At 35.2% G+C, this 19,284-nt stretch overlaps 1 protein-coding gene across 2 annotated transcripts in view; it reads left to right on the forward strand.

The window, feature by feature from the left end:
• LOC147007759 (dynein axonemal heavy chain 17-like) overlaps positions 1-19,284 on the forward strand; it is a 552,046-nt gene that overhangs the window by 25,034 nt on the left and 507,728 nt on the right. The window lies entirely within an intron of this gene.

Raw genomic sequence — 19,284 nt, forward strand, 5'->3', positions numbered from 1 at the left:
AACAAACATCAGAAACTTTTCAAACAAACATCACAAACTTTTCAAACAGACATCACACACTTTTCAAGGAAACATCACTCACTTTTCAAACTGAGATCACACACTTTTCAAACAAAAATCACACACTTTTCAAGCAAACATCACACACTTTTCAAACAGAGATCACACTTTTCAAACAAACATCATACACTTTTCAAACAAACATCATACACTTTTCAAACAAACATCACACACTGTTCAAACAAACATCACAAACTTTTCACACGAACATCACACACTTTTCAAACAAACATCACACACTTTTCAAGCAAACATCACACACTTTCACAAACAAACATCACACACTGTTCAAACAAACATCACACACTTTTCAAACACACATCATACACTTTTCAAACAGACATCACACACTTTTCAAACAGATGTCAAATAAACACTTTTCAAACAGACATCACACACTTTTCAAACAGACATCACACACTTTTCAAACAGACATCACACACTTTTCAAACAAACATCACAAACTTTTCAAACAGACATCACTCACTTTTCAAGGAAACATCACTCACTTTTCAAACAGAGATCACACACTTTCCAAACAAACATCACACACTTTTCAAGCAAACATCACACACTTTTCAAACAGAGATCACACACTTTTCAAACCAACATCATACACTTTTCAAACAGACATCATACACTTTTCAAACAAACATCACACTTTTCAAACAAACATCATACACTTTTCAAACAGACATCACACGCTGTTCAAATAGACATCACACACTGTTCAAAAAGACATCACACACTTTTCAAACAGACATCACACAGTTTTCAAACAAACATCACACACTTTTCAAGCAAACATCACAAACTTTTCAAACAGACATCACACACTGTTCAAACAAACATCACAAACTTTTCACACGAACATCACACACTTTTCAAACAAACATCACACACTTTTCAAGCAAACATCACACACTTTCACAAACAAACATCACACACTGTTCAAACAAACATCACACACTTTTCAAACACACATCATACACTTTTCAAACAGACATCACACACTTTTCAAACAGATGTCAAATAGACACTTTTCAAACAGACATCACACACTTTTCAAACAAACATCACACACTTTTCAAACAGACATCACACACTTTTCAAACAGACATCACACACTTTTCAAACAAACATCACACACTTTTCAAACAGACATCACACACTTTTCAAACAGACATCACACACTTTTCAAACAAACATCACAAACTTTTCAAACAGACATCACACACTTTTCAAAGAGACATCACACACTTTTCAAACAGACATCACACACTTTTCAAAGAGACATCACACACTTTTCAAACAGACATCACACACTTTTCAAACAGACATCACACACTTTTCAAACAAACATCACAAACTTTTCAAACAGACATCACACACTTTTCAAACAAACATCACACACTTTTCAAACAGACATCACACACTTTTCAAAGAGACATCACACACTTTTCAACCAAACATCATACACTTTTCAAACAGACATCACACACTTTTCAAAGAGACATCACACACTTTTCAAACAAACATCACAAAATGATCAAACAGACATCACTCACTGTTCAAACAGACATCACAAACTGTTCAAACAAACATCACACACTTTTCAAACAAACATCATACACTTTTCAAACAAACATCACACACTGTTGAAACAAACATCATACACTTTTCAAACAAACATCACACACTTTTCAAAAGACATCACACACTTTTCAAACAAACATCACAAAATGATCAAACAGACATCACTCACTGTTCAAACAGACATCACAAACTGTTCAAACAAACATCACACACTTTTCAAACAAACATCACAAACTTTTCAAACAGACATCACACACTTTTCAAACAAACATCACAAACTTGCCAAACAGACATCACATGCTGTTCAAATAGACATCACACACTGTTCAAATAGACATCACACACTGTTCAAACAGACATCACACACTTTTCAAACAAACATCACAAACTTTTCAAACAGACATCACACACTGTTCAAACAGCTTTCACACACTTTTCAAACAAACATCACACACTTTTCAAACAAACATCACAAACTTTTCAAACAGACATCACAAAATTTTCAAACAAACATCACACACTTTTCAAACAAACATCACACAGTTTTCAAACAAACATCACACACTTTTAAAGCAAACATCACAAACTTTTCAAACAGACATCACACACTGTTCAAACAAACATCACAGACTTTTCACACGAACATCACAAACTTTTCACACGAACATCACACACTTTTCAAACAAACATCACACACTTTTCAAACAAACATCACACACTTTTCAAGGAAACATCACTCACTTTTCAAACTGAGATCACACACTTTTCAAACAAAAATCACACACTTTTCAAGCAAACATCACACACTTTTCAAACAGAGATCACACTTTTAAAACGCTCATCATACACTTTTCAAACAAACATCACACACTTTTCAGACAGACATCACACACTTTTCAAACAAACATCAGAAACTTTTCAAACAAACATCACAAACTTTTCAAACAGACATCACACACTTTTCAAGGAAACATCACTCACTTTTCAAACTGAGATCACACACTTTTCAAACAAAAATCACACACTTTTCAAGCAAACATCACACACTTTTCAAACAGAGATCACACTTTTCAAACAAACATCATACACTTTTCAAACAAACATCATACACTTTTCAAACAAACATCACACACTGTTCAAACAAACATCACAAACTTTTCACACGAACATCACACACTTTTCAACAAACATCACACACTTTTCAAGCAAACATCACACACTTTCACAAACAAACATCACACACTGTTCAAACAAACATCACACACTTTTCAAACACACATCATACACTTTTCAAACAGACATCACACACTTTTCAAACAGATGTCAAATAAACACTTTTCAAACAGACATCACACACTTTTCAAACAGACATCACACACTTTTCAAACAGACATCACACACTTTTCAAACAAACATCACAAACTTTTCAAACAGACATCACTCACTTTTCAAGGAAACATCACTCACTTTTCAAACAGAGATCACACACTTTCCAAACAAACATCACACACTTTTCAAGCAAACATCACACACTTTTCAAACAGAGATCACACACTTTTCAAACCAACATCATACACTTTTCAAACAGACATCATACACTTTTCAAACAAACATCACACTTTTCAAACAAACATCATACACTTTTCAAACAGACATCACACGCTGTTCAAATAGACATCACACACTGTTCAAAAGACATCACACACTTTTCAAACAGACATCACACAGTTTTCAAACAAACATCACACACTTTTCAAGCAAACATCACAAACTTTTCAAACAGACATCACACACTGTTCAAACAAACATCACAAACTTTTCACACGAACATCACACACTTTTCAAACAAACATCACACACTTTTCAAGCAAACATCACACACTTTCACAAACAAACATCACACACTGTTCAAACAAACATCACACACTTTTCAAACACACATCATACACTTTTCAAACAGACATCACACACTTTTCAAACAGATGTCAAATAGACACTTTTCAAACAGACATCACACACTTTTCAAACAAACATCACACACTTTTCAAACAGACATCACACACTTTTCAAACAGACATCACACACTTTTCAAACAAACATCACACACTTTTCAAACAGACATCACACACTTTTCAAACAGACATCACACACTTTTCAAACAAACATCACAAACTTTTCAAACAGACATCACACACTTTTCAAAGAGACATCACACACTTTTCAAACAGACATCACACACTTTTCAAAGAGACATCACACACTTTTCAAACAGACATCACACACTTTTCAAACAGACATCACACACTTTTCAAACAAACATCACAAACTTTTCAAACAGACATCACACACTTTTCAAACAAACATCACACACTTTTCAAACAGACATCACACACTTTTCAAAGAGACATCACACACTTTTCAACCAAACATCATACACTTTTCAAACAGACATCACACACTTTTCAAAGAGACATCACACACTTTTCAAACAAACATCACAAAATGATCAAACAGACATCACTCACTGTTCAAACAGACATCACAAACTGTTCAAACAAACATCACACACTTTTCAAACAAACATCATACACTTTTCAAACAAACATCACACACTGTTGAAACAAACATCATACACTTTTCAAACAAACATCACACACTTTTCAAAAGACATCACACACTTTTCAAACAAACATCACAAAATGATCAAACAGACATCACTCACTGTTCAAACAGACATCACAAACTGTTCAAACAAACATCACACACTTTTCAAACAAACATCACAAACTTTTCAAACAGACATCACACACTTTTCAAACAAACATCACAAACTTGCCAAACAGACATCACATGCTGTTCAAATAGACATCACACACTGTTCAAATAGACATCACACACTGTTCAAACAGACATCACACACTTTTCAAACAAACATCACAAACTTTTCAAACAGACATCACACACTGTTCAAACAGCTTTCACACACTTTTCAAACAAACATCACACACTTTTCAAACAAACATCACAAACTTTTCAAACAGACATCACAAAATTTTCAAACAAACATCACACACTTTTCAAACAAACATCACACAGTTTTCAAACAAACATCACACACTTTTCAAGCAAACATCACAAACTTTTCAAACAGACATCACACACTGTTCAAACAAACATCACAGACTTTTCACACGAACATCACAAACTTTTCACACGAACATCACACACTTTTCAAACAAACATCACACACTTTTCAAACAAACATCACACACTTTTCAAGCAAACATCACACACTTTCACAAACAAACATCACACACTGTTCAAACAAACATCACACACTTTTCAATCAAACATCACACACTTTTCAAACACACATCACACACTTTTCAAACAGATGTCAAATAGACACTTTTCAAACAGACATCACACACTTTTCAAGCAAACATCACAAACTTTTCAAACAAACATCACACAATTTTAAAATGCACATCATACACTTTTCAAACAAACATCACACACTTTTCAAACAGACATCACACACTTTTCAAACAGACATCACACACTTTTCAAACAGACATCACACACTTTTCAAACAAACATCACAAACTTTTCAAACAGACATCACACACTTTTCAAACAAACATCACAAACTTTTCAAACAAACATCATACACCATAACAAACAAACATCACACACTGTTCAAACAAACATCACACACTTTTCAAACACACATCACACACTGTTCAAACAAACATCATACACTTTTCAAACAAACATCACACACTTTTCAAACAGACATCACACACTTTTCAAAGAGACATCACACACTTTTCAAACAAACATCACACACTTTTCAAACAGACATCACACACTTTTCAAAGAGACATCACACACTTTTCAACCAAACATCATACACTTTTCAAACAGACATCACACACTTTTCAAAGAGACATCACACACTTTTCAAACAAACATCACAAAATGATCAAACAGACATCACTCACTGTTCAAACAGACATCACAAACTGTTCAAACAAACATCACACACTTTTCAAACAAACATCATACACTTTTCAAACAAACATCACACACTGTTGAAACAAACATCATACACTTTTCAAACAAACATCACACACTTTTCAAAAGACGTCACACACTTTTCAAACAAACATCACAAAATGATCAAACAGACATCACTCACTGTTCAAACAGACATCACAAACTGTTCAAACAAACATCACACACTTTTCAAACAAACATCACAAACTTTTCAAACAGACATCACACACTTTTCAAACAAACATCACAAACTTGCCAAACAGACATCACATGCTGTTCAAATAGACATCACACACTGTTCAAATAGACATCACACACTGTTCAAACAGACATCACACACTTTTCAAACAAACATCACAAACTTTTCAAACAGACATCACACACTGTTCAAACAGCTTTCACACACTTTTCAAACAAACATCACACACTTTTCAAACAAACATCACAAACTTTTCAAACAGACATCACAAAATTTTCAAACAAACATCACACACTTTTCAAACAAACATCACACAGTTTTCAAACAAACATCACACACTTTTCAAGCAAACATCACAAACTTTTCAAACAGACATCACACACTGTTCAAACAAACATCACAGACTTTTCACACGAACATCACAAACTTTTCACACGAACATCACACACTTTTCAAACAAACATCACACACTTTTCAAACAAACATCACACACTTTTCAAGCAAACATCACACACTTTCACAAACAAACATCACACACTGTTCAAACAAACATCACACACTTTTCAATCAAACATCACACACTTTTCAAACACACATCACACACTTTTCAAACAGATGTCAAATAGACACTTTTCAAACAGACATCACACACTTTTCAAGCAAACATCACAAACTTTTCAAACAAACATCACACAATTTTAAAATGCACATCATACACTTTTCAAACAAACATCACACACTTTTCAAACAGACATCACACACTTTTCAAACAGACATCACACACTTTTCAAACAAACATCACAAACTTTTCAAACAGACATCACACACTTTTCAAGGAAACATCACTCACTTTTCAAACAGAGATCACACACTTTCCAAACAAACATCACACACTTTCCAAACAAACATCATACACTTTTCAAGCAAACATCACACACTTTTCAAACAGAGATCACACACTTTTCAAACAAACATCATACACTTTTCAAACAGACATCATACACTTTTCAAACAAACATCACACGCTGTTCAAATAGACATCACACACTGTTCAAATAGACATCACACACTGTTCAAAAAGACATCACACACTTTTCAAACAGACATCACACACTTTTCAAACAGATGTCAAATAGACACTTTTCAAACAGACATCACACACTTTTCAAACAAACATCACAAACTTTTCAAACAGACATCACACACTTTTCAAGCAAACATCACAAACTTTTCAAACAAACATCACACACTTTAACAAAGAAACATCACACACTTTTAAAACGCACATCATACACTTTTCAAACAAACATCACACACTTTTCAGACAGACATCACACACTTTTCAAACAAACATCAGAAACTTTTCAAACAAACATCACAAACTTTTCAAACAGACATCACACACTTTTCAAGGAAACATCACTCACTTTTCAAACTGAGATCACACACTTTTCAAACAAAAATCACACACTTTTCAAGCAAACATCACACACTTTTCAAACAGAGATCACACTTTTCAAACAAACATCATACACTTTTCAAACAAACATCATACACTTTTCAAACAAACATCACACACTGTTCAAACAAACATCACAAACTTTTCACACGAACATCACACACTTTTCAAACAAACATCACACACTTTTCAAGCAAACATCACACACTTTCACAAACAAACATCACACACTGTTCAAACAAACATCACACACTTTTCAAACCAACATCATACACTTTTCAAACAGACATCATACACTTTTCAAACAAACATCACACGCTGTTCAAATAGACATCACACACTGTTCAAATAGACATCACACACTGTTCAAAAAGACATCACACACTGTTCAAAAAGACATCACACACTTTTCAAACAGACATCACACACTTTTCAAACAGATGTCAAATAGACACTTTTCAAACAGACATCACACACTTTTCAAACAAACATCACAAACTTTTCAAACAGCCATCACACACTTTTCAAGCAAACATCACAAACTTTTCAAACAAACATCACACACTTTAACAAAGAAACATCACACACTTTTAAAACGCACATCATACACTTTTCAAACAAACATCACACACTTTTCAGACAGACATCACACACTTTTCAAACAAACATCAGAAACTTTTCAAACAAACATCACAAACTTTTCAAACAGACATCACACACTTTTCAAGGAAACATCACTCACTTTTCAAACTGAGATCACACACTTTTCAAACAAAAATCACACACTTTTCAAGCAAACATCACACACTTTTCAAACAGAGATCACACTTTTCAAACAAACATCATACACTTTTCAAACAAACATCATACACTTTTCAAACAAACATCACACACTGTTCAAACAAACATCACAAACTTTTCACACGAACATCACACACTTTTCAAACAAACATCACACACTTTTCAAGCAAACATCACACACTTTCACAAACAAACATCACACACTGTTCAAACAAACATCACACACTTTTCAAACACACATCATACACTTTTCAAACAGACATCACACACTTTTCAAACAGATGTCAAATAAACACTTTTCAAACAGACATCACACACTTTTCAAACAGACATCACACACTTTTCAAACAGACATCACACACTTTTCAAACAGACATCACACACTTTTCAAACAAACATCACAAACTTTTCAAACAGACATCACTCACTTTTCAAGGAAACATCACTCACTTTTCAAACAGAGATCACACACTTTCCAAACAAACATCACACACTTTTCAAGCAAACATCACACACTTTTCAAACAGAGATCACACACTTTTCAAACCAACATCATACACTTTTCAAACAGACATCATACACTTTTCAAACAAACATCACACTTTTCAAACAAACATCATACACTTTTCAAACAGACATCACACGCTGTTCAAATAGACATCACACACTGTTCAAAAAGACATCACACACTTTTCAAACAGACATCACACAGTTTTCAAACAAACATCACACACTTTTCAAGCAAACATCACAAACTTTTCAAACAGACATCACACACTGTTCAAACAAACATCACAAACTTTTCACACGAACATCACACACTTTTCAAACAAACATCACACACTTTTCAAGCAAACATCACACACTTTCACAAACAAACATCACACACTGTTCAAACAAACATCACACACTTTTCAAACACACATCATACACTTTTCAAACAGACATCACACACTTTTCAAACAGATGTCAAATAGACACTTTTCAAACAGACATCACACACTTTTCAAACAAACATCACACACTTTTCAAACAGACATCACACACTTTTCAAACAGACATCACACACTTTTCAAACAAACATCACACACTTTTCAAACAGACATCACACACTTTTCAAAGAGACATCACACACTTTTCAACCAAACATCATACACTTTTCAAACAGACATCACACACTTTTCAAAGAGACATCACACACTTTTCAAACAAACATCACAAAATGATCAAACAGACATCACTCACTGTTCAAACAGACATCACAAACTGTTCAAACAAACATCACACACTTTTCAAACAAACATCACAAACTTTTCAAACAGACATCACACACTTTTCAAACAAACATCACACACTTTTCAAACAGACATCACACACTTTTCAAAGAGACATCACACACTTTTCAAAGAGACATCACACACTTTTCAAACAAACATCACAAAATGATCAAACAGACATCACTCACTGTTCAAACAGACATCACAAACTGTTCAAACAAACATCACACACTTTTCAAACCAACATCATACACTTTTCAAACAAACATCACACACTTTTCAAAAGACATCACACACTTTTCAAACAAACATCACAAAATGATCAAACAGACATCACTCACTGTTCAAACAGACATCACAAACTGTTCAAACAAACATCACACACTTTTCAAACAAACATCACAAACTTTTCAAACAGACATCACACACTTTTCAAACAAACATCACAAACTTGCCAAACAGACATCACATGCTGTTCAAATAGACATCACACACTGTTCAAATAGACATCACACACTGTTCAAACAGACATCACACACTTTTCAAACAAACATCACAAACTTTTCAAACAGACATCACACACTGTTCAAACAGCTTTCACACACTTTTCAAACAAACATCACACACTTTTCAAACAAACATCACAAACTTTTCAAACAGACATCACAAAATTTTCAAACAAACATCACACACTTTTCAAACAAACATCACACAGTTTTCAAACAAACATCACACACTTTTCAAGCAAACATCACAAACTTTTCAAACAGACATCACACACTGTTCAAACAAACATCACAGACTTTTCACACGAACATCACAAACTTTTCACACGAACATCACACACTTTTCAAACAAACATCACACACTTTTCAAACAAACATCACACACTTTTCAAGCAAACATCACACACTTTCACAAACAAACATCACACAGTTTTCAAACAAACATCACACACTTTTCAAACAAACATCACAAACGTTTCAAACAGTCATCACACACTGTTCAAACAAACATCACACACTTTTCAAGCAAACATCACAAACTTTTCACACTAACATCACACACTTTTCAAGCAAACATCACACACTTTCACAAACAAACATCACACACTGTTCAAACAAACATCACACACTTTTCAAACACACATCACAAACTTTTCAAACAAACATCACACAATTTTAAAACGCACATCATACACTTTTCAAATAAACATCACACACTTTTCAAACAGACATCACACACTTTTCAAACAGACATCACACACTTTTCAAACAAACATCACAAACTTTTCAAACAGACATCACACACTTTTCAAGGAAACATCACTCACTTTTCAAACAGAGATCACACACTTTCCAAACAAACATCACACACTTTTCAAGCAAACATCACACACTTTTCAAACAGAGATCACACACTTTTCAAACAAACATCATACACTTTTCAAACAAACATCACACACCTTTCAAACAAACATCACACACTTTTCAAAAGACATCACACACTTTTCAAACAAACATCACAAAATGATCAAACAGACATCACTCACTGTTCAAACAGACATCACACACTTTTCAAACAAACATCACAAACTTTTCAAACACACATCACACACTTTTCAAACAAACATCACAAACTTGTCAAACAGACATCACAAACTGTTCAAACAAACATCACACTTTTCAAACAAACATCACAAACTTTTCAAACAAACACCACACACTTTTCAAACAAACATCACACACCTTTCAAACAAACATCATACACTTTTCAAACAAACATCACACACTGTTCAAACAGACATCACACACTTTTCAAACAAACATCATACACTTTTCAAACAAACATCACACACCTTTCAAACAAACATCACACACTTTTCAAACAAACATCACACACTGTTGAAAAAAACATCATACACTTTTCAAACAAACATCACACACTTTTCAAAAGACATCACACACTTTTCAAACAAACATCACAAAATGATCAAACAGACATCACTCACTGTTCAAACAGACATCACAAACTGTTCAAACAAACATCACACACTTATCAAACAAACATCACAAACTTTTCAAACAGATATCACAGACTTTTCAAACAAACATGACAAACTTGTCAAACAGACATCACACGCTGCTCAAATAGACATCACACGCTGTTCAAATAGACATCACACACTGTTCAAACAGACATCACACACTTTTCAAACAAACATCATACACTTTTCAAACAGACATCACACTTTTCAAACAAACATCATACACTTTTCAAACAAACATCATACACTTTTCAAACAGAAATCACACGCTGTTCAAATAGACATCACACACTGTTCAAATAGACATCACACACTTTTCAAACAGATGTCAAATAGACACTTTTCAAACAGACATCACACACTTTTCAAACAAACATCACAAACTTTTCAAACAGACATCACACACTTTTCAAGCAAACATCACAAACTTTTCAAACAAACATCACACACTTTAACAAAGAAACATCACACACTGTTCAAACAAACATCACACACTTTTAAAACGCACATCATACACTTTTCAAACAAACATCACACACTTTTCAGACAGACATCACACACTTTTCAAACAGACATCACACACTTTTCAAACAAACATCACAAACTTTTCAAACAGACATCACACACTTTTCAAACAAACATCACAAACTTGTCAAACAGACATCACAAACTGTTCAAACAAACATCACACACTTTTCAAACAAACATCACAAACTTTTCAAACAAACATCATACACTTTTCAAACAAACATCACACACTGTTGAAACAAGCATCATACACTTTTCAAACAAACATCACACACTTTTCAAAAGACATCACATACTTTTCAAACAAACATCACAAAATGATCAAACAGACATCACACACTGTTCAAACAGACATCACAAACTGTTCAAACAAACATCACACACTTTTCAAACAAACATCACAAACTTTTCAAACAAACATCACAAACTTGTCAAACAGACATCACACGCTGTTCAAATAGACATCACACACTGTTCAAATAGACATCACACACTGTTCAAACAGACATCACACACTTTTCAAACAAACATCACACACTTTTCAAACAAACATCACAAACTTTTCAAACAGACATCACACACTGTTCAAACAGCTTTCACACACTTTTCAAACAAACATCACACACTTTTCAAACAAACATCACAAACTTTTCAAACAAACATCACACACTTTTCAAACAAACATCACACAGTTTTCAAACAAACATCACACACTTTTCAAACAAACATCACAAACGTTTCAAACAGACATCACACACTGTTCAAACAAACATCACACACTTTTCAAGCAAACATCACAAACTTTTCACACTAACATCACACACTTTTCAAGCAAACATCACACACTTTCACAAACAAACATCACACACTGTTCAAACAAACATCACACACTTTTCAAACACACATCATACACTTTTCAAACAGACATCACACACTTTTCAAACAGATGTCAAATAGACACTTTTCAAACAAACATCACACACTTTTCAAACAAACATCACAAACTTTTCAAACAGACATCACAAACTTTTCAAACAAACATCACACAATTTTAAAACGCACATCATACACTTTTCAAACAAACATCACACACTTTTCAAACAAACATCACACACTTTTCAAAAGACATCACATACTTTTCAAACAAACATCACAAAATGATCAAACAGACATCACACACTGTTCAAACAGACATCACACACTGTTCAAACAGACATCACAAACTGTTCAAACAAACATCACACACTTTTCAAACAAACATCACAAACTTTTCAAACAAACATCACAAACTTGTCAAACAGACATCACACGCTGTTCAAATAGACATCACACGCTGTTCAAATAGACATCACACACTGTTCAAACAGACATCACACACTTTTCAAACAAACATCACACACTTTTCAAACAAACATCACAAACTTTTCAAACAGACATCACACACTGTTCAAACAGCTTTCACACACTTTTCAAACAAACATCACACACTTTTCAAACAAACATCACAAACTTTTCAAACAAACATCACACACTTTTCAAACAAACATCACACAGTTTTCAAACAAACATCACACACTTTTCAAACAAACATCACAAACGTTTCAAACAAACATCACACACTTTTCAAGCAAACATCACAAACTTTTCACACTAACATCACACACTTTTCAAGCAAACATCACACACTTTCACAAACAAACATCACACACTTTCACAAACAAACATCACACACTTTTCAAACAGACATCACACACTTTTCAAACAGACATCACACACTTTTCAAACAGACATCACACACTTTTCAAACAAACATCACAAACTTTTCAAACAGACATCACACACTTTTCAAGGAAACATCACTCACTTTTCAAACAGAGATCACACACTTTCCAAACAAACATCACACACTTTCCAAACAAACATCACACACTTTTCAAGCAAACATCACACACTTTTCAAACAGAGATCACACACTTTTCAAACAAACATCATACACTTTTCAAACAGACATCATACACTTTTCAAACAAACATCACACGCTGTTCAAATAGACATCACACACTGTTCAAATAGACATCACACACTGTTCAAAAAGACATCACACACTTTTCAAACAGACATCACACACTTTTCAAACAGATGTCAAATAGACACTTTTCAAACAGACATCACACACTTTTCAAACAAACATCACAAACTTTTCAAACAGACATCACACACTTTTCAAGCAAACATCACAAACTTTTCAAACAAACATCACACACTTTAACAAAGAAACATCACACACTTTTAAAACACACATCATACACTTTTCAAACAAACATCACACACTTTTCAGACAGACATCACACACTTTTCAAACAAACATCAGAAACTTTTCAAACAAACATCACAAACTTTTCAAACAGACATCACACACTTTTCAAGGAAACATCACTCACTTTTCAAACTGAGATCACACACTTTTCAAACAAAAATCACACACTTTTCAAGCAAACATCACACACTTTTCAAACAGAGATCACACTTTTCAAACAAACATCATACACTTTTCAAACAAACATCATACACTTTTCAAACAAACATCACACACTGTTCAAACAAACATCACAAACTTTTCACACGAACATCACACACTTTTCAAACAAACATCACACACTTTTCAAGCAAACATCACACACTTTCACAAGCAAACATCACACACTGTTCAAACAAACATCACACACTTTTCAAACACACATCATACACTTTTCAAACAGACATCACACACTTTTCAAACAGATGTCAAATAGACACTTTTCAAACAGACATCACACACTTTTCAAACAGACATCACACACTTTTCAAACAGACATCACACACTTTTCAAACAAACATCACAAACTTTTCAAACAGACATCACTCACTTTTCAAGGAAACATCACTCACTTTTCAAACAGAGATCACACACTTTCCAAACAAACATCACACACTTTTCAAGCAAACATCACACACTTTTCAAACAGAGATCACACACTTTTCAAACCAACATCATACACTTTTCAAACAGACATCATACACTTTTCAAACAAACATCACACTTTTCAAACAAACATCATACACTTTTCAAACAGACATCACACGCTGTTCAAATAGACATCACACACTGTTCAAAAAGACATCACACACTTTTCAAACAGACATCACACAGTTTTCAAACAAACATCACACACTTTTCAAGCAAACATCACAAACTTTTCAAACAGACATCACACACTGTTCAAACAAACATCACAAACTTTTCACACGAACATCACACACTTTTCAAACAAACATCACACACTTTTCAAGCAAACATCACACACTTTCACAAACAAACATCACACACTGTTCAAACAAACATCACACACTTTTCAAACACACATCATACACTTTTCAAACAGACATCACACACTTTTCAAGCAAACATCACAAACTTTTCAAACAAACATCACACAATTTTAAAATGCACATCATACACTTTTCAAACAAACATCACACACTTTTCAAACAGACATCACACACTTTTCAAACAGACATCACACACTTTTCAAACAGACATCACACACTTTTCAAACAAACATCACAAACTTTTCAAACAGACATCACACACTTTTCAAGGAAACATCACTCACTTTTCAAACAGAGATCACACACTTTCCAAACAAACATCACACACTTTCCAAACAAACATCACACACTTTTCAAGCAAACATCACACACTTTTCAAACAGAGATCACACACTTTTCAAACAAACATCATACACTTTTCAAACAGACATCATACACTTTTCAAACAAACATCACACGCTGTTCAAATAGACATCACACACTGTTCAAATAGACATCACACACTGTTCAAAAAGACATCACACACTTTTCAAACAGACATCACACACTTTTCAAACAGATGTCAAATAGACACTTTTCAAACAGACATCACACACTTTTCAAACAAACATCACAAACTTTTCAAACAGACATCACACACTTTTCAAGCAAACATCACAAACTTTTCAAACAAACATCACACACTTTAACAAAGAAACATCACACACTTTTAAAACGCACATCATACACTTTTCAAACAAACATCACACACTTTTCAGACAGACATCACACACTTTTCAAACAAACATCAGAAACTTTTCAAACAAACATCACAAACTTTTCAAACAGACATCACACACTTTTCAAGGAAACATCACTCACTTTTCAAACTGAGATCACACTTTTCAAGCAAACATCACACACTTTTCAAACAGAGATCACACTTTTCAAACAAACATCATACACTTTTCAAACAAACATCATACACTTTTCAAACAAACATCACACACTGTTCAAACAAACATCACAAACTTTTCACACGAACATCACACACTTTTCAAACAAACATCACACACTTTTCAAGCAAACATCACACACTTTCACAAGCAAACATCACACACTGTTCAAACAAACATCACACACTTTTCAAACACACATCATACACTTTTCAAACAGACATCACACACTTTTCAAACAGATGTCAAATAGACACTTTTCAAACAGACATCACACACTTTTCAAACAGACATCACACACTTTTCAAACAGACATCACACACTTTTCAAACAAACATCACAAACTTTTCAAACAGACATCACTCACTTTTCAAGGAAACATCACTCACTTTTCAAACAGAGATCACACACTTTCCAAACAAACATCACACACTTTTCAAGCAAACATCACACACTTTTCAAGGAAACATCACACACTTTTCAAACAAACATCACAAACATTTCAAACAGAAGTCACAAACTTTTCAAACAAACATCACACACTTTTCAAACAAACATCACAAACTTTTCAAACACACATCACACAGTTTTCAAACAAACATCACACACTTTTCAAACAGACATCACACACTGTTCAAACAGATATCACACACTTTTCAAGGAAACATCACACACTTTTCAAACAAACATCACAAACATTTCAAACAGAAATCACAAACTTTTCAAACAAACATCACACACTTTTCAAACAAACATCACAAACTTTTCAAACACACATCACACAGTTTTCAAACAAACATCACACACTTTTCAAACAGACATCACACACTGTTAAAACAAACATCACACACTTTTCAAGCAAACATCACAAACTTTTCTAACAGACATTGATGTGGATTTTTTTTAACCCACCTTGTTGTGATCGTTGAAGGATTCTAACTGGCCGATTGTGGAATCCTATTTGACTTCAGACAGAGTTTAACGTTTGTCCGATTTGATTATAAAATCCTACAAAAACCCAGCTCGACACTGAGAAAACTGATGTCCACACAAGTCCTTCCTTGTGAAACAATTTTTTTCCTAATCATACACCATAGACTTCTCACCCTTGTACAATTAACTTAAGAATCCCCATTGATTGCAATATTATTTGGTTCTATTTCATTTATTCTTACTTTAGTTAACAGTTAGACCAAGCTGATTCAATTCACTTCTACATTACATCAGAGAGTTTTATTCTAACTTGGTACTTGGTCAGTTCCAAGGAGTACAAGCCACTGAGAAACTATACTTCCTCACGTGCTTGCACTGAAAACAATTTCGCATTTCAAAGCATTTCATACTTTTATGAGAGAGAGAGAGGTTGGGGGATATTCACCCAGACTGAAGACGTGTGCTTTCGACGAAAAGCCACTTCGTACATTTCAAGCAAAGGTTCATTTATCAGCTCGGTCACTCTGCTCCAGAACAACACATTTATTATCATTTCGGGCAGTCTATTGGCCAGAAATGACAGCCAATTCAACTTGCAGCAAAAAAGTTACATTTCTGAAATTCCATTTGTTACAATTTAAAATACATTAATAAAAAATTTTCCCCCACATGCTCATGATTTACTTCACTTTAACCGTACCGGGCGGTGTAGCATTTGGCGGCGAGTTCGGCGGTGAAGACTCATGCTTCACTTTACTTTAACCTCACCGGGAGGTGTAGCAGGTCGCGGCGAGTTCGGCGGTGAAGACTCATGATTTACTCCACTTTCACCTCACCCGCAGTGTCGCATTTGTCGGCGAGTTCGGCGGTGAATAGTCATGCTTGACTAAACTTTAACCTCACCGGGCGGTGCAGCAAGTGGAGGCGTGTTCGGCGGTGAATACTCATGATTGACTTGACTTTAACGGTACCGGGCGGTGTAGCAGCTGGCGTCTTGTTGGGCGGTGAATGCTCATGATTTCCTTCACTTGAACCAAACCGGGCGGTGGCGGCCTGCTCGGCGGTGAATGTTCTTCTGTTACCCACTTTTTTTTCATTGTACTTGTAAATGAGATCGTGCGAATGTTTAAACTAAATAATAGATCATCATCGGGCGGCGCCGACGCGAACGGCAGAGGGAGATGGGGAAGGAGAAGACGTGGCACGAACCTCGAGACGCCTTGTTGTTTTCTCATCCCGTCACGCGTCGTCCTGACCAGTGAGTGTCCCACACGCTTCGGCTTTGGTTCTCTCTCTCTCTCTCTCTCTCTCTCTCTCTCTCTCTCTCTCTCTCTCTCTCTCTCTCTCTCTCTCTCTGTCTGTCTGTCTGTCTGTCTGTCTGTCTGTCTGTCTGTCTGTCTGTCTGTCTGTCTGTCTGTCTCTCTCTCTGTCTCTCTCTCTGTCTGTCTCTCTCTCTCTGTCTGTCTCTCTCTCTGTCTCTCTCTCTGTCTCTCCCTCTTTCTCTCTCTCTGTCTCTCTCTCTGTCTCTCTCTCTGTCTCTCTCTCTGGCTCTCTCTGTCTCTCTCTGTGTCTGTCTGTCTCTCTGTGTCTGTGTCTGTGTCTGTCTGTCTGGGTCTGTGTCTGGCGCTCTGTGTCTGTGTCTGTCTGTCTGTGTGTGTGTCTGTCTGTCTGTGTCTGGGTCTGTCTCCCTGTGTCTGTGTCTGTCTCTCTGTGTCTGTGTCTGTCTCTCTGTGTCTGTCTGTCTCTCTGTGTCTGTGTCTGTCTCTCTGTGTCTGTGTCTGTCTCTCTGTGTCTGTGTCTGTCTCTCTGTGTCTGTGTCTGTCTCTCTGTGTCTGTGTCTGTCTCTCTGTGTCTGTGTCTGTCTCTCTGTGTCTGTGTCTGTCTCTCTGTGTCTGTGTCTGTCTCTCTGTGTCTGTGTCTGTCTCTCTGTGTCTGTGTCTGTCTCTCTGTGTCTGTGTCTGTCTCTCTGTGTCTGTCTCTGTCTGTCTCTGTCTGTCTCTGTCTGTCTGTGTCTGTGTCTG

This window comes from Eptatretus burgeri, chromosome 26 (assembly GCF_056783735.1).
Source record: "Eptatretus burgeri isolate ZD-2024b chromosome 26, Ebu_testis_v1, whole genome shotgun sequence".
In the NCBI taxonomy this organism is placed as follows: Eukaryota; Metazoa; Chordata; class Myxini; order Myxiniformes; family Myxinidae; genus Eptatretus; species Eptatretus burgeri.